The 18,864-nt window shown below is 44.2% G+C and overlaps 2 long non-coding RNA genes across 2 annotated transcripts; both read right to left on the bottom strand.

Moving 5' to 3' along the window:
* Positions 1-13,079: 13,079 nt before the first annotated feature.
* LOC127342435 (uncharacterized) lies at positions 13,080-15,443 on the bottom strand. Its single transcript, XR_007876654.2, has 2 exons — positions 15,332-15,443; positions 13,080-13,446 (listed from the first exon to the last, which is right to left on the bottom strand). It is a non-coding gene; the product is annotated as an uncharacterized lncRNA (long non-coding RNA).
* Positions 15,444-16,408: 965 nt separating this feature from the next.
* On the bottom strand, positions 16,409-16,975 carry LOC139838657 (uncharacterized). The gene is made up of 3 exons (XR_011756372.1): positions 16,882-16,975; positions 16,610-16,783; positions 16,409-16,520 (listed from the first exon to the last, which is right to left on the bottom strand). It is a non-coding gene; the product is annotated as an uncharacterized lncRNA (long non-coding RNA).
* Between the last annotated feature and the right edge of the window lie 1,889 nt (positions 16,976-18,864).

Below are 18,864 nucleotides of genomic sequence, written 5' to 3'. Positions count from 1 at the left end.
ATTTGGAAGTACTTTCCCACGTCGTCATTGACTTTGATGGCAACACTTGCTCCCGAGGTGAAACTATTGATCAAATCACGCCACTCATTAGTAAAACCTTTCATTCTGATAGTTTGTTGAAGAAAAGGCCATAGGCTTTTTCGAACTCAATCTTTAAAATCACCCCATTCAACTTTTTTTATATGTAGTTCATGAACTGTTTCATGAAGGACAACCACCCCATCTAGGATGTTGCGCTCTTGCATAAAATCATTGTGTGAAGGACGGACCACATGGTCAGCCACCGTGTTCAGCCTGATCGTGACAACTTTAGTGAAAATTTTAAAGTTAACATTGAGAAGACAGATGGGGCGATATTGTTGGATCCTCTTTGCTTCATTAATCTTAGTCAATAAAATTATCTCACAAAAATTCGACGAAACAACTCTAGTTGTCCGGTCTGGAGAACACCGAACAAAACTAGCAGGCCAGACTTGATAACATACCAGAAAGATCAATAAAACTAATCTTGAAAGCCATCAGGACCAGGGGCTTTATTGTGTTCCATTTGGAAGACCGCCTTACATAATTCGTCCTCAGTGTAAGGCACAATAAGCTATTTTCTTATCGGAAACTTGGGGGATATCGTCCGTTCTAGACTCATACAAAGAGAAGTTGCCTTCCTCGGATGCACCGAACAAACCGTAATTCACATGCTTTTGTGTTTCAAAAAGCTTAATAGAGAGATCGCCAAGAGTTTTTAGGCATTCGAACCTATCATCTTGTCTCATATCTGATGGGGTTCGTAGCAAAGAAAACAAAAAATTTCCTACCGCAAAACGAATAAATCCAAGATCTAATCTATGGAACACCCAAGATCTAATCTACAAGATCTAAGCAACGAGATGGAGATGAGACTAACCCTCGAAGATTCCAAAGCCTACGAGATTAATCTCGTTGTTGGTGTAGACGATCGTCCCCGGTGCTGCAATCCGGCAGCACTTCCGTACTCGGTCGCGCATACGGTGTCGATGAAGCTCCTTCCTCTCCCATTCCAGCGGGCAGCGGAGGTGTGGTAGATCTCCTCCAAACTCCAGCAGCACGACGGCGTGGTGGTGGTAGTGGAGGAAGAAAAACTGCAGGGCTTCGCCTAAGCCGGAGCAGCGTATGGTGGAGGGAGAGGCGGCCAGAGGAGGAGGCAATGGGGGGATGGATGTGGCCGGCCACCCCCTCCCCTCTTTATATAGGGGGCTGGCCGGCCAAGGTGGCCCCCCTTCCCATCTAGGGTTGGGGGGGCGGCGGCCAAGGGGGGAGAGGGGCTTTCCCCTCCCCCAAGTTGATCCCCCCCAGGGAAACCCTAGGGGGTTGGCCGGCCTGGGCCTTGGGGCCAAGTGCCCCTGGCCCATTAGGCCAGGAAGCATCCCCTCAGCCCACGGTGGGCCTCCTAGGTCGTGGGCCCCATGGTGGACCCTTCCGGAACCTTCTAGAACCTTCCAGTCAACACCGGAATAATCCCGAACATTTCCGAAAACCCAGAAATCAACTTCCCTTATATGAATCTTATTCTCCGGACTATTCCGGACCTCCTCGTGACATCCTGGATCACATCCAAGACTCCGAACAAACTTCGTCTCCATACCATATTCAAATCTACTTATGCGACATCGAACCTTAAGCGCGTCACCCTACGGTTCGCGAACTATGCAGACATGGTCGAGACTCCTCTCCGAGCAATAACCAATAGCGGGATCTGGAGATCCATAATGGCTCCCACATATTCAACGATGACTTAGTGATCGATTGAACCATTTACATACGATGCCAATTCTCTTTGTCTCGCGATATTTTACTTGTCCGAGGTTTGATCATCGGTATCTCCATACCTTGTTCAACCTCGTTACCGACAAGTACTCTTTACTCGTACCGTGGTATGTGATCTCTTATGAACTATTCATATGCTTGCAAGCTAATCAGATAACATTCCACCGAGAGGGCCCAGAGTATATCTATCCATCATCAGGATGGACAAATCCCACTGTTGATCCATATGCCTCAACTCACACTTTCCAAATACTTAATCCCACCTTTATTGTCACCCATTTACGCAATGACGTTTGATGTAATCAAAGTATCCTTTCGGTGTAAGTGATTTACATGATCTCATGGTCGAAGGATTAAGACAACTATGTATTGAAAGCTTATAGCAAATGAACTTGATGACTTGATCTTATGCTACGCTCATTTGGGTGTGTGTCCATTATATCATTCAACTAATGACACAACCTTGTTATTAATAACATCCAATGTTCATGATCACGAAACCATGATCATCTATTAATCAACAAGCTAGTTATACAAGAGGCTTACTAGGGACTCCTTGTTGTTTACATAACACACATGTATCAATGTTTCGGTTAATACAATTATAGCATGGTATATAAACATTTATCATAAACACAAAGATATTATAATAACCACTTTATTATTGCCTCTTGGGCATATCTCCAACAGTCTCCCACTTGCACTAGAGTCAATAATCTAGATTACATTGTAAGGTACCTAACACCCATGGCATTCTGGTGTTGGTCATGCTTTGCCCTTGGGAGAGCTTTAGTCAACGGATCTGCAACATTCAGATCCGTGTGTACTTTGCAAATCTCTACTTCACCATCTTCGATGTACTCGCGAATCGAATGAAAACGCAGCTTGATATGCTTCAGCTTCTTGTGTGACCTTGGTTCCTTTGCATTGGCGATGGCACCCGTGTTGTCACAATAAATGACTAACGGGTCCAATGCACTAGGAACCACACCAAGCTCAACAATGAACCTCTTCATCCATACCGCTTCCGATGAAGCCTCTGAAGCCGCTATATATTCAGATTCTGTTGAAGATTTCGCCACCGTGCGTTGCTTGGAACTGCTCCAGCTTACTGCCGCACCATTCAATATAAACACGTACCCAGACTGAGACTTGGAGTCATCAGGATCGGTGTTCCAACTTGCATCGGTGTAACTAGTTACAACGAGCTCTTGGTCACCGCCATAACAAAGAAACATATCCTTAGTCCTTTTCAAGTACTTCAGGATATTCTTGACCGCTGTCCGATGTTCCATTCCTGGATCACTTTGATATCTGCTGGTCAAACTAACAGCATGTGCGATATCCGGTCTAGTACACAGCATGGCATACATGAGAGAGCCTACTGCCGAAGCATAGGGGATCTTGCTCATCCTTTCTCTTTCTTCTGCTGTAGCTGGACCTTGAGTCTTACTCAAGACCTTACCTGGCAACATAGGCAAGAACCCTTTCTTGCTTTCATCCATTCTAAACTTCTTTAGAATCTTGTCCAAGTATGTACTCTGTGAAAGGCCTATTAGGCGTCTTGATCTATCTCTATAAATCTTGATGCCTAAAATGTATGCTGCTTCACCAAGGTCTTTCATTGAAAAACATTTATTCAAATAACCTTTAACATCGCTTAATAGTTCTATATCATTCCCAATCAATAATATGTCATCTACATATAATATCGGGAACGCTACAGAGCTCCCACTCACTTTCTTGTAAATACAGGCCTCACCATGAGTCCGTATAAAACCGAAATCTTTGATCACTCTATCAAAGCGTAAATTCCAACTCCTGGAAGCTTGCTTCAGTCCATAAATGGAACGCTGCAGTTTGCATACCTTGTCAGCATTTTCAGGATCGACAAAACCTTTGGGTTGTACCATATACAACTCTTCCTCAATATCACCATTAAGGAACGCCGTTTTGACATCCATCTGCCAGATTTCATAATCGAAAAATGCAGCTATTGCTAACAAAATCCTCACAGACTTTAGCTTCGCTACAGGTGAGAAAGTCTCATCGTAGTCAACTCCTTGAATTTGTCGGAAACCCTTTGCGACAAGTCGAGCTTTATAGACAGTAATATTACCATCAGCATCTGTTTTTCTCTTAAAGATCCATTTATTCTCGACAGCCTTGCGGCTATCGTGTAAGTCTACCAAAGTCCATACTTTGTTATCATACATGGATCCCATTTCGGATTTCATGGCTTCTTGCCATTTGTTGGAATCTGGGCTCATCATTGCTTCTTCATACGTCGCAGGGTCCTCATCATTGTTGTCCACAATCATGACATTCGGACAGGATCATACCAATCAGGAGTGGTACGTTCCCTCGTCGATCTGCGAGGTTCGGTAGCTTCCTCGTTCGAAGCTTCATGATCATCATAATTCGCTTCCTCTCCTATCGGTGCAGGCTGTGCAGGAATTTCTTCCGGCACTGCGCTACTCTGATCTATGAGAGAAGGTTCATTAACCTCGTCGAGTTCTACTTTCCTTCCAGTCACTTCTTTAGTGAGAAACTCCTTCTCAAGAAAGGATCTGTTCTTGGCAACAAAGATTCTGCCTTCGGATCTGTGATAGAAAGTGTACCCAATTGTTTCTTTAGGGTATCCTATGAAGACGCATTTCTCCGCTTTGGGTTCTAGCTTGTCAGGCTGTAACTTCTTTACATAAGCTTCGCAACCCCAAACTTTAAGGAACGACAGCTTAGGTTTCTTTCCAAACCATAGTTCATACGGTGTCGTTTCAACGGATTTAGATGGTGCCCTATTTAAAGTGAATGCGGCTGTCTCTAATGCATAACCCCAAAACGATAACGGCAAATCGGTAAGAGACATCATAGACCGAACCATATCTAACAGATTTCGATTACGACGTTCGGACACACCATTACGCTGTGGTGTTCCCGGCGGTGTCAACTGTGAAAGTATTCCGCATTTCTTTAAATGCATGCCAAACTCATAACTCAGATATTCGCCTCCGCGATCAGAACGCAGAAACTTAATCTTCTTGTTACGTTGATTTTCTACTTCACTTTGGAATTCCTTGAACTTCTCAAAAGTCTCGGACTTATGTTTCATAAAGTAAATATATCCATATCTACTCAGATCATCCATGAAGGTTAGAACATAACGATAACCACCGCGCGATGCTACACCCATTGGTCCGCACACATCGGTATGTATGATTTCCAATAAGTCTGTAGCTCGCTCCATTGTACCAGAAAATGGAGTCTTAGTCATTTTTCCCATTAGACATGCTTCGCATCTGTCAAGTGACTCAAAGTCAAGTGACTCAAGAAGTCCATCGGAATGGAGTTTCTTCATGCGCTTCACTCCAATATGACCAAGACGACAGTGCCACATATAAGTAGAATTATCATTCATTTTCAATCGCTTAGCATTAATGTTATGAACATGTGTATCACTACTATCGAGATTTAACAAGAATAAACCATTCATCTCAGGTGCATGGCCATAAAAGACATTACTCATATAAATCGAACAACCATTATTCTCAGACTTAAACGAATAACCGTCTTGCATTAAACAAGATCCAGATATAATGTTCATGCTCAACGCAGGTACCAAATAACAATTATTAAGGTTTAAAACTAATCCCGAAGGTAGATGTAGAGGGAGCGTGCCGACAGCGATCACATCGACTTTGGATCCATTTCCAACGCGCATCGTCACCTCGTCTCTTGCCAGGCTTCGTCTATTCCGCAGTTCCTATTTCGAGTTACAAATGTGAGCAACCAAACCAGTATCAAATACCCAGGCACTACTACGAGAACCAGTAAGATAGACATCAATAACATGTATATCAAATATACCTTTCTTTTTGATGTGGCCGCTCTTCAGATCGGCCAAGTATTTGGGGCAATTGCGCTTCCAGTGCCCCTTCCCCTGGCAGTAATAGCACACAGTCTCAGGTTTAGGACCAGCCTTAGGCTTCTCAGGATGCGGTGCAACTTTCTTGCCGCCCTTCTTGAAGTTACCCTTGTTAGGCTTGCCTTGCTTTTTGAAACTGGTGGTCTTGTTGACCATCAACACTTGGTTCTCCTTCTTAATCTCTACTTCAGCAGATTTCAGCATGGAAAAGATTTCAGGTAAATCTTTATTCATGTTCTGCATGTTGTAGTTCATCACGAAGTTCTTGTAACTTGGTGGCAGTGATTGAAGGACACGATGAATACCCAGCTGGTTAGGGATCATCATCCCCAAGTCATTGAGCTTCTTCGCATGCCCGGACATGATGAGCATGTGCTCACTAACGGAGCTGCCTTCTTCCATCATGCGAGTAAAGAAGCGCTTCGAGGCCTCATAGCTCTCCACGGCCGCATGAGTCTCAAAGATAAGTTTGAGCTCACGCATCATCTCACAGGGGTCGTGGTGCTCAAAACGCTTTTGGAGCTCTGCCTCTAAGCTGCACAAGATGGCACACTGAACTTCGGAGTACCGAGTTGCCCGAGTCTCATAAACATTCTTTATGTCCTCGGACACCGCAGAGGTGGTGGGGGACCTAGCGGTGCTTCGAGCACAAATTGCAGGTTTCCACCAGTGAGGAAAATCCTCACATGACGGAACCAGTCAGTGAAGTTGGTGCCATTGCCCTTAAGCTTTTCTTTCTCTAGGAACTGGTTAAAATTGATGGAGGGGGGCGCCATGATCTACAACATATTTGCAAAGAGTTTAGACTAAGTTTATGATAAATTGAGTTCAATTTTAATTCTGAAATTAACTAGGTGAACTCCCACTTAAAACAACATCCCTCGCATTGTCTTAGTGATTACACGAACCAAATCCACTACACCAAGTCCGATCTTCACGAGAAAAGATGTAGCTTCAAAGGCGAACACTCAAAGTGTTCATCATATCATTCATATGATTCATGCTCTACCTTTTGGTATCCCGTGTTCCGAGACCATGTCTGTACATGCTAGGCTCGTCAAGGCAACCTTGGTATCCGCGTGTGCAAATCTGGCTTGCACCCGTTGTATGCACATGTAGAGTCTATCACACCCGATCATCACGAGATGCTTCGAAATGACAAGTCTTAGCAACGGTGCATACTAAGGATGAACACTTTATTATCTTGATATTTAGTGAGAGGGATCATCTTATAATGCTACCGTCGCGATCTAAGCAAAATAAGATGCATAAAAGGATTAACATCACATGCAATTCATAATGTGTGATATGATATGGCCTTTCTTCTTTGTGCTTTTGATCTCCATCTCCAAAGCACGGACATGATCTCCATCATCACCAGCATGGCGTCAAGGTCAGTGGCGCCGCTTGATGGTTGTCCATCACTTATAGCTACTTTAACAACTACTTGAAATAAAGCTATTACATGATGAATAGACACGCAGGTCTTTAACAAAATTAAAGACAACCATTAGGCTCCTGCCGGTTGCCATAATACAATAATGAACATCTCATACATCAAATATAATCATCATCACACCATGGCCATATCACATCACCAAACCCTGCAAAAACAAGTTAGACGCCTCTAATTTGGTTTGCATATTTTACGTGGTTTAGGGTTTTCGAGTAAGATCCAATTTACCTACGAACATGAACCACAACGGTGATACTAGTGTTGACAATAGAAGTGTAAATTACAATCTTTACTATGGTGGGAGAGACAGACACCCGCAAAGCCACTTATGCAATACAAGTTGCATGTCAAGTGTGGAGCAAGTCTCATGAGACGCGGTCATGTAAAGTTAGCCCGGGCCGCTTCATCCCACCATCCCGCAAGAAGCAAAGTACACAAACTAAAGCAACAAGAGCATCACCGCCCACAAAACCATTGTGTTCTACTCGTGCAACAGATCTATGCATAGACATGGCTCTGATACCACTGATGGGGTTCGTAGCAAAGAAAACAAAAATTTTCCTACCGCAAAACGAATAAATCCAAGATCTAATCTATGGAACACCCAAGATCTAATCTAAAGGATCTAAGCAACGAGATGGAGATGAGACTAACCCTCGAAGATTCCAAAGCCTACGAGATTAATCTCGTTGTTGGTGTAGACGATCGTCCCCGGTGCTGCAATCCGGCAGCACTTCCGTACTCGGTCGCGCGTACGGTGTCGATGAAGCTCCTTCCTCTCCCGTTCCAGCGGGCAGCGGAGGTGTGGTAGATCTCCTCCAAACTCCAGCAGCACGACGGCGTGGTGGTGGTAGTGGAGGAAGAAAAACTGCAGGGCTTCGCCTAAGCCGGAGCAGCGTATGGTGGAGGGAGAGGCGGCCAGAGGAGGAGGCAATGGGGGGATGGATGTGGCCGGCCACCCCCTCCCCTCTTTATATAGGGGGATGGCCGGCCAAGGTGGCCCCCCTTCCCATCTAGGGTTGGGGGGGCGGCGGCCAAGGGGGGAGAGGGGCTTTCCCCTCCCCCAAGTTGATCCCCCCCAGGGAAACCCTAGGGGGTTGGCCGGCCTGGGCCTTGGGGCCAAGTGCCCCTGGCCCATTAGGCCAGGAAGCATCCCCTCAGCCCACGGTGGGCCTCCTAGGTCGTGGGCCCCATGGTGGACCCTTCCGGAACCTTCTAGAACCTTCCAGTCAACACCGGAATAATCCCGAACATTTCCGAAAACCCAGAAATCAACTTCCCTTATATGAATCTTATTCTCCGGACTATTCCGGACCTCCTCGTGACATCCTGGATCACATCCGAGACTCCGAACAAACTTCGTCTCCATACCATATTCAAATCTACTTATGCGACATCGAACCTTAAGCGCGTCACCCTACGGTTCGCGAACTATGCAGACATGGTCGAGACTCCTCTCCGAGCAATAACCAATAGCGGGATCTGGAGATCCATAATGGCTCCCACATATTCAACGATGACTTAGTGATCGATTGAACCATTTACATACGATGCCAATTCCCTTTGTCTCGCGATATTTTACTTGTCCGAGGTTTGATCATCGGTATCTCCATACCTTGTTCAACCTCGTTACCGACAAGTACTCTTTACTAAACCGTGGTATGTGATCTCTTATGAACTATTCATATGCTTGCAAGCTAATCAGATGACATTCCACCGAGAGGGCCCAGAGTATATCTATCCGTCATCAGGATGGACAAATCCCACTGTTGATCCATATGCCTCAACTCACACTTTCCAAATACTTAATCCCACCTTTATTGTCACCCATTTACGCAATGACGTTTGATGTAATCAAAGTATCCTTTCGGTGTAAGTGATTTACATGATCTCATGGTCGAAGGATTAAGACAACTATGTATTGAAAGCTTATAGCAAATGAACTTGATGACTTGATCTTATGCTACGCTCATTTGGGTGTGTGTCCATTATATCATTCAACTAATGACACAACCTTGTTATTAATAACATCCAATGTTCATGATCACGAAACCATGATCATCTATTAATCAACAAGCTAGTTATACAAGAGGCTTACTAGGGACTCCTTGTTGTTTACATAACACACATGTATCAATGTTTCGGTTAATACAATTATAGCATGGTATATAAACATTTATCATAAACACAAAGATATTATAATAACCACTTTATTATTGCCTCTTGGGCATATCTCCAACAATATCATCAATGAAGGTGCCAAGTTAAAATTCAAGCCTTGTCATATCCGTGTTTGATATGGCCTTGGGATAAAATTCAGCAAGCCTCATTATGCATCATAAGAAGCCAATGAATCATGTGATTCAAAGATGACATGCAAACAAGAAACTCCATACTAACTGCATCTAGAGGAGGTGGAGAATCTGAAATCTGCAGCAAATTTTCACTTCCTGGAGTGCCTTCAGCTTGCACATCAATCACAACTGCAGCAAGTCTCTTAGCTTCATGTTTTTGGAAAAGTGACACAATGTCACCACCATTGCCGCTCTTCATTTTTCTACATCCTACAACAAAAGTAACCACCAAAATTTAATCAAAAGCTAGTTCATAGTAAAATAAACAAAGCTTATTGCATTTTTACAATTTTGGTAACACCTAACACTCTAACAGTCAAAACAGTTAACAAAAAGTTAGAAACAAAAACCAGTACTACGCAGGCGTGACCTGCCGACGCTCGACGGCATGGTGTGTTCCTTCTCAGCTGGATGCTGGGAGGTGGGCAGCTGTCCCGAAGCTGCTCGCACGCGTGCTCGAAGCTGCATCTCGGCACTACTCGTCCCGACTCGCGGGCCTCATGGAGGCTGGAGTTTAACGCCGCCGCTCGGACATGCTTTCTTGCTTGCCATCACCATGCAGGTGCGGCCCATGCCGCTATGCCTATTATTCCTCTCCCGCTGGCTAGTGGGGAATCTAGTTATTAGGGATTTGAGATATAGAGAGGAAGAGGGGTTTTCTTGTATTAACAGAGCATGAAGAGGACGGAACCGCTCGAGGCGCTCCCTCCCGAGCGTCTCTGGCGGTGCCCTCCACCACCAGACCCTAGGCGGCACCTCCACCTCCCACTCCATGGCCGGCCCAGCTACCTCCCTGGTGGCGGTAGCGGCCGCCTCCGTGTCGAAGACAGCGTCAGGGATGGCGGTGTGCTGCTGCTGGTTTTCCTCGGGAGTTGGGGGAACGCCAGCGGAAGCGCAGGGACGACTATTTGGGCTGGGGCCTGAGGCCCTCCGGCGGGGCAGCAGTGAGGAGATGGAGGTGCGCCCTCAGCACGTCGACCTGCATGGCGGCGAGCTAGGTCGCCGGGCCATGATCTGGGATGATGCCGATCTGGACAGATGGCCAGCCATGGCCGGGGCGGAGGGTGCTGATGGTTCCTTGGATCGCTAGTACCTGCAGCCTTGCACTAGGTCTTCCCCTTCCTCTCTTGTCACTCCGGCATGGAGGGACTGGCGGCGTGGGGGCCTGCTAGTCTCGCAGATAATGGCGGTGGTCCTAGGATTCCTCCTATCACCAAGTTGATGATCTGCTGCTTGTCCCCATTGATCTGGCGGAAGTGGCGTGTTCCGGAAGGCTCCGCTGGTGCTCCACGAGGCGTTCTATGCCTAGAGTTTGCCGGATCGGGTGGGATTCAGTCGTGCGCAACCGTGTTTTACTCTGACCATTTGGTTTCAGAGGGAGCGTCTCGAAGCTATGCTGGCTGTTAATTTCATGGAGCATGTTCTTGTTCCGTGATGCTGGCGAAGAATGTCATGAAAGCCGAGATCTGAGGTCTAGCAATGCGGCTCGAGTCTTGATGGTTATGAGGAATTGGCTTGGTGATTTGTGATTTGAAGCAGCGGCATGCAAGCGGGGCCTACTGCACAGGAGAAGCTCATAGTCCTACCACTCCGGGTGAAAACCCAAGGTCTGACCTTAGTTGGTTGTGCATGGCAATGACCTTGTTGGAGGCATTATTTTGGGAGCGAGGACTTTCGCCAGGGTGAAAACCTAAGATCTATGATCGGGCGATGACGGTGCTTGTGCACAGTTTCCTTCTTAGAGGCATCGCTTTTGAAGAAGCTGGACTTCAGGTGTTGTCTTGGTGGTGTTAGTACTGTTGTTTCAATGAATGAATCACTGTAGCGGGGCTTTTCTTTTTTGTAATTATTCTTTGTTTTTTGGCTGTGTGCATCCGTAGTGCCGCTAGGGCAATGCGTTGTTGCAGAGGCTAGATGTCATTGGTATCTTTGCGATATCAATATATACTCTTTATCAAAAAAATAGAGAGGAAGAGGGGACCCTGGAGCGACCAACTCAAGAGGTATCCGTCGATCCCGATTGAGAGCAGTTTAGGCATTTGTTAGTGGGCGGGGCATGACTGAGGCAGGGTCATTTGACCTTTTTTATTTTCGAAATTATCACTTTCTTTTAAATGGAACTAGACAGGTGGCCCTCGCAAATGCGAGGGCATCTTTGTAGTCTTTGTGTGAAAGATAAGCCTATATGTTACATGTATTATCTATAATGTGTAATGATTTCTAAAAATAATAGCAAAGTAATTTGTTCATGATGAAATTAGTTGAAAATAAGTTCTCGTTTGTTTGTTGATAGGTAGGACAACTAACTAATGAGAAACTTTATTGCGGGTGTAATTTTCTTTGTCTCATTTTCTATACCCGTTTAAAATCCATGACACTCTTCTAAAATATGGTATATTTTAAATACGAACGTGTACTCCAAGTCCTAATTGGTGCATTGTTTCGTATATGAATACTTATCTTAAATTAAAAGTAACAAACACACATAGAATATAAATAACCTCTGCCTAATTAAACATTTCTTTATACCGATGGACAATTTATATAGCGATGGTTACATTTTTAGGAAATTAGAAAACCCTTCTAGAAGAACTCTTCATCGGCAAATTGGAATGTTTCGGTCTGAGTGGAGAACCTACATAAATTGACCCGTTAAGATCATTTGGGTATTAGTGGTAGGAAGTTTCCAACTCTTGGATATGTCAAATATTTTAAAAAAAATATTTTCGAAACATCGGGATCCCTTTGCATGTTTTGTACTAAACTAAAAAAGTGTTTTGTTGCAACTACATATTGTATACTTAATCATAAATACATATAGGTATGCATTGCTGATCAGCATACTCGACTTCATGTTAATATATTCATTAATTTATACTTGAGATCGTACCATACATTTTCCATCACGTTCAAACTAGCTATCTTTTTTGTATGCGTGAAGCTAGCATGTGCCTACAGCATACAATTTTTTTTTATAGAAGCAGATAGCGTGGTTATATTTGACGTAAAAATACGAAGACAAAATATGTTCCACTAATATAGATTGAAAGTTCAGATATGAGTACATGCCTGAGAATAAATATGATCTGAACGGCAAGAGACGAAGGAAATCAAAACCGCATCGCTTAAAATAGGAAGTTGCTTAGATGACTACTGATTTTCTGAGTTTTGGAATTTTTTCTGTTTCCGTGGTGTGAAGCTGATGCCACAATAGGGAAAATTTTATTTTTCTTGTAACCGTGTTATGGATCCGGCAATTGGAATTAGGAAAGCGCTGCAGATCTAATATGCAAAACGCGAGCACGTAATTAGTTGCATGTATCCAGGTTTAAGTTTTATACTAGGACAATTGCCCGTGTGTTGCCACGGGATAGGAAAATTATGTTATAGACAATAAATTGAAACATGTGTCATAATTTATGTGTGTTCACATGATTGCTTAAATGTATTAAGCTTGCTTCCATTTTCTATAATCCCATCAGTACATACATGCCTCAAGTTTATATCTTTGTTGTACCAGTAAACATAATTTTCTACCATTCCATAATTGTCGACATGGCAAAATGTAATATTTATATACTCTATCTGATCCATATTAGTTGACTCAACTTTATCTAGATTCTATGTATCTAGAAATCTGGCCAAGATGTAATTGTTGCTATGCAATCTAGAAACGGATCACAGCATGCTCCTTGTGCTTATATAGGTGCCAACACAAGCCCTCGCGCCCTAGCCAATCAACCACAGGGCCACCGAGATCACATTGTTTTGGTTTGGTCTCCCTGTTTGCCAGATCCGGCTGGGGCAGCCTCTGGAAATTCCTGGAGAGGCGAACTTGCATAGTAGGTGCCAGTCAGCCATGCCTGAGGAGTGTAGAGTGCTCGCCACCCTTGCATCTGGGCGCCACTTCCCTGTAATCGGTATTGTATCTTTATCGGAAAAAAATCAATATCGTATGCATAGCGACTCTGAAATACATAATGGTTGTGAAGGAAGTTATCTCTCAATGAAGTATAAAAGCAATTGTTGTATGATTATTAAGATATCTTCAGGCATATAATGTAAGATACAATTTTTTGCTTCTCGAAAAGGGGGATAAATAAAATATAGCATGGCCATAGGGGTTCAATTGACATGGTTCATAAATAGAGAACAGATGCTCAAAGCATAAAGGAGATAGTTGATGCTAAAGAGTGAAGGTTGATGCGCTTTCTACCTAGGAGACAATTGTGTAAGTATAGCTAGTTCTAATGTGCATTTCTTGCATCTCCATCTAAGAGGGCCCGTAGATATATCATTATCTTGTTTGTAAGGCGAACGCGGAAAGAAGACACCAATTATAGCTTTTTATTGATGCAATTGTACAATACTTTATTCAGGGCTCTATCTGTAAAATACAATCGCGTAATACAGATCTACCATCAGTGATGTATAGTTATTATATGCATGCGGATGCATAAATCTACTTAGTAAATTGTTCATCTTCAACAGCCTACTGCCTATGTTCCCTAATATTTTTTGGTAAGCCAAATTAACTTACCAAAACATCTTATATTTAGGAACAGATGGAGTATTTGATTGGTTTTTGTTATAGACATAAATCATTTCATCCTACACGAGACCTTCCCCAACCATTTGCAGAATCTTTGAGAGAAAAAGCCAGGCTCGAACTTAATAAATAACAACACATGAACCTCAATCTGGTTTATGAGATTTATCCTTACTAAATGTCACTGGGCTTGGAAGGAAAGGAAACTATAAGTAAGATGATCTAGCTATGAAAACAAGAGTAGCAATCATCTCTCGGGCTCTTGAAATTTGAACTAATAACACTGGGTTTTAATATGTAAAGGTCCATAGAGCCCAAAAAGGAATTATTAAACTCAATGCAATTAAGTGGTGGCTGGCTGACCTGAAATGGTAAGGTAGAGTCGCATATACATATTGTCAACATTGATGCCCCTAGTTATCTTTTTGGTCTTCTCGGAAAGGCTCTCATCTAGATAGAATAATTATAATTATGTAACGTTAACTCATGACAAAGCATTGTGACGGCTTTTTTCACAACTTTTCACCATATGAGAATGTGAAAATATTCCCAGTTCATCTGCATTGGCTAGAAACCAATTATTTTTCAACTTAAGTAATTTAATCACAACCATTAGTTCATTAGAAATGCTGTCATCATTAGTCAATCAAGCATAATTTCTATGTGCATTGTACCTAGTAGGAAATTTGCAAAAACATGTACATGCAAATAATTATTTCAATGTAACTTTTCATGTTGAAAGTCCCCTAATTAAGCAACAATTATGTTTTAAAAAAACCTAAGCAAAAATATACAGAAGCACCCTCATCGCTTCTTATTAGTTAGTATCAAGAAATGAAGAGGCAGCATCGGCGCACACAAACACGCAACGCATGCCATTCTCCTCCACCAGTCAAATTTCGGAGGAACATGAAGCTTCCTCTGGTAATTTAGAGAGGAAGGATCTGCGTAATGAGAGTTCACAGATCTTATTACATGAATGTCTGAAAATCAAACCTAATAATCAGTGATGCAAAATTTCATGAGTCGCGGACTAGATGTTATAGTCGGTTCATATTTCATCTAGGCTACACAAGTGATCTCTGCGGTCGAACTTGGAAAGAATAAATTTCACATGGGGGAGAACGGGTTTTGGAACCTGAATTTCATTTAGTTCCTATGTACTCAGGCATCAAGCCAGCGTAAAAAACAACAGGAAGTTCAGCTAATAGTAGAAGAACTGCAGAAGACAGTGTCGATTCTGTTACCTTTTGACAGGTCCAAATGCCCAACACCCCATGATGAGCAGATGAGCCTTGAGTTCCGCCGTCACCTAGAAGATCTTCTCCTTGGGATCCCCCACCACGACCTCCATTTTCACTCACTAGTGGAAAACAGGCCTTTTGATCCGGGTGGTAAGGGCCTTTTGTCGCGGGCGGCCATCCGCGACAAGCAAGGCGCGATAAAAGGGAGGCCTTTTGTCGCGGGTCGCTTACATAAGGTCCACCACGTGGCAGCCGCGGGGCGCGCAGGGGACAGGCCCTTTTGTCGCGGGCGGTATTACCACCCGCGACAAAAGGCCCTCTACGTGGCGCGCGCACAACGCTGCTGCTTTAGGGTTTGAGGGGTGCAGCACCCCTCCCCCTCGCCACCGACCGCCTGTTATTTCATTTTTTTCGTTCGAAAATAAAAGTTGCATATATTTGTACGCTACTAGAAGTTGTACACGTTCATTCATTATATATATATATAGATCGATCAAACAAATATTGGAAGCAAAAGTCGATTCCCCTTACACATATTCGTAGATTCCCTACATATATACATGGAGCTCACGATCGACAAGCGGTACTAACGACCGTCTATTTGGAGGTAGAGCATCTATTTGGACTAAACAAGCCTTTGTTGTTTATTACTTCTCTAACCAAAAGTCCCGCCAGTTCCTCCGCGATTCCTAGTGCGTGTTCCTTTGGTTGGAGTCTGTCCCGCATGAAGTCGACCTATATACGAAAATGAGATGAGTATGACTATATCAGTCTTGATAACGAAATATTGATGATAATAAATAAAGTTGTGAATGTTATTGCTTACGTCGAATTTATTTTTGTTCTGCTTCTCAGTGGTTAACATGCGAATGGACTCGCAAACGTAGTATCCACATAGATTCGTCCCTTGTGGCTGCTGGGGGCACGGTACAGGAGTAAATGTTAGCTTCTTTGCAAAGGTAATCTCCTTATGAAGATTCTTCAAAGCTTGCCAAGTCCTGCCAGGCAAAAGAATGATTGAATGAGTGGATAATTAATTGATATCTCACGAAAGATAAAGCGCGGCGATGAAGGAAATTACACTTGGAGCAACTTCTGCAAGTCCTGGAACCCGTCCACGCCTCTACTCAGTGGGTCTTTTACTTCAACTATTCCCTTATCAGGTTGAATGTCTAGTAGAATCCAGTGGAAGCTGCACATGTTATGCATATACGTCAGGAATTACACTTAACATCGAGTAAGAAAAATTGAATGTGCATAAAAGATCATTAAGACTCTCACTCGTAGTTGTAAGGAAACAATATTGAATCACAGAAATATTGCTCCCCCAAAAACCTTAGTAGGTTTCCCCCCGTTTCTTCGCTTTTATGCTTCACCGTTTCAACATGTATTTTATCTGGGTCAACAAACCCAACATTGATAATATTATTACTTTTGCATTCACTGATCTTCAGTCTGCATAAGAGAACCCATAAGATATAATGAGTATATATATGCAATGAAAACGAACATGAACTGAATGAAAATGAACTTATATGTAGTTAACAACTTACAAGCAATAGCAACTCATGAGAGATTTGTCGAGGGCATCTAGATTGAATAACTGCCAGAGTTCATTCATCTCAATATGGATCTCCTCCTTTCGGTAGTAATATTCCCATGGTATACTCGCCACGATGTACATTATGTTCTCCTTGCATGCATCAAGGTACCACTGATGCAAATTCCGCATATGTGTTGGCAGTTTATGCAGCTGCTCTCTGCTGACCAAGTCGGCCCCGTAGACAAATTTAGGAGCTATATCAGTAGTGGGTAGTGCAGCATCTGCTGCAGACAGCAATTCCTCCACGGTAACTGAACAAGCAGCCGCTAGCCTTGCTGCTTCTTCCATATCGATACCACCATGATGTTCCTGGTACAGCTTGGGAACATTAAGCACTTTGAGTGCTGGGATCGATTGTTTGGGCTGAGCACCGAGGAGGGGAACTTCCTTTCTCTTTTTGCCTTTTGTCGTTTGCTTGGCCTTGAGGGGTGCACTTGTTGAACTTGACTTTTTCTCAGCTGCACTTCTAGCTGATGATTTGCTCGTGCCAGCAATGTCCTTCTCCTTAGCCTTTTCATCCTTCTTTTGGTCAATTACCTTCGCAAGAGTGCGTGTATAGTCATCCTTCTTCTCGTGTAACTCATACTGCGATGTTGTGTTCAGAAAACTAGTAGCATATTCTATTTGCTTCTCTGTGTATGGCTCTGGCGCTGGAGGTTTTGGCTTATGAAAAAAATCATAATTGTATTTCTTAACAATGGCATCATTTTCCTCCGGGGTACGATCGTAAGGACGGGGGGGGGGGGAGGAACCTTTGGTACTTTTGGGAGGGGCGACTTCTTGCGGACAGGACTCTTGAAACGCTTCCGGCTGGGTGCATTCCGAGTCTTAGTGGGCGGAGGCGGCGGCGCTGGAGATGGAGATGGACTACCGATGTCGTGGTCGACGTCGTACCCACGGGGTGATGGTGGCGACATGTGATCAGTAGGAGGAGGTGATGGTGGCCTGCGATCACCTGGAGGAGGTGATGGTGACCTGCTGGGACGACTGGTACTAGGTGCTACCCAGCCTGGCAGCCTGATGTTCTTCTTTTCCCAGAGAATGATTTCTCCCAGCACCTCTCTGAGTGTAAGCCCCCATCACCTCCAGGGATATCGAGCTCCAATGTCTCCCACGACGGGACAACTGAATCCACCCCGACACGAGCATAGCCAGCTGGAATCGGATTGCCATGCCATGTTGCCGGCTCACCTTCAGGTCCAAATGCCGGTAAGACATAGCCGACCGCCACCTTAACAGAAACCTTCCTGAACACCTCATGGAGATCACAAGGTGTTTGCTCCTTGATTCCATCCAAGGGGTCGCTAGGACCGGCATCTATCATCATCCGTGTAGGAGGGTCCTCCGAGTCGGCCACGCTGCTGTCTCGTCGCTGAGATATGTCAGCGGTATTATCTGGCGGGCGCTGTCCTTTTAGTTCATTTATCTCCCGCTGCTGCTGCTGAAGCTCCCGCTGCTGCTGGTCAAGTCGGCGTTGGAACTCGGCCATCCGGTCATTCTGCACCTCCAGCTGGCGTTGTTTAGCTCTCGCTCGGCTTCTATAAGTCTCCGCGTCGGCCGAAAACCCAAGCGACCACGGAACACTAGGGCCGAAGCCTCTTGTTCGTCCTCCCTTCTCAGGATTACCGAGGACAAGCGTCAGCAAGTCTTTCTCTCTACCGGGAGCAAACTTTAGTTTTCCCGCCTTTATATCTGTCGTCACTTCAATCCATTTTTGCCTGGGTACCCTAACCCTGGTGTCACTTTCAACAATGTTCCCTGTCTTCATGTCATACTCACAGCCATGCGCGAGGAACCAATTTTGAGCCCTAGTGTCCCATCCTTCTCGCGTGGGTTCTGGAGTGATCCCGTTCAGCTCCATCTCAGCCTCTTGTGCATCCCACTTAGGCATGGCTCTTCCGTAGCCCCCTCGCCCCGTATGATGGTGATATTT

The sequence above is a fragment of the Lolium perenne genome, chromosome 1 (assembly GCF_019359855.2).
Source record: "Lolium perenne isolate Kyuss_39 chromosome 1, Kyuss_2.0, whole genome shotgun sequence".
NCBI classification, from domain to species: domain Eukaryota; kingdom Viridiplantae; phylum Streptophyta; class Magnoliopsida; order Poales; family Poaceae; genus Lolium; species Lolium perenne.
This window is presented reverse-complemented; position numbering and strand designations above follow the sequence as displayed.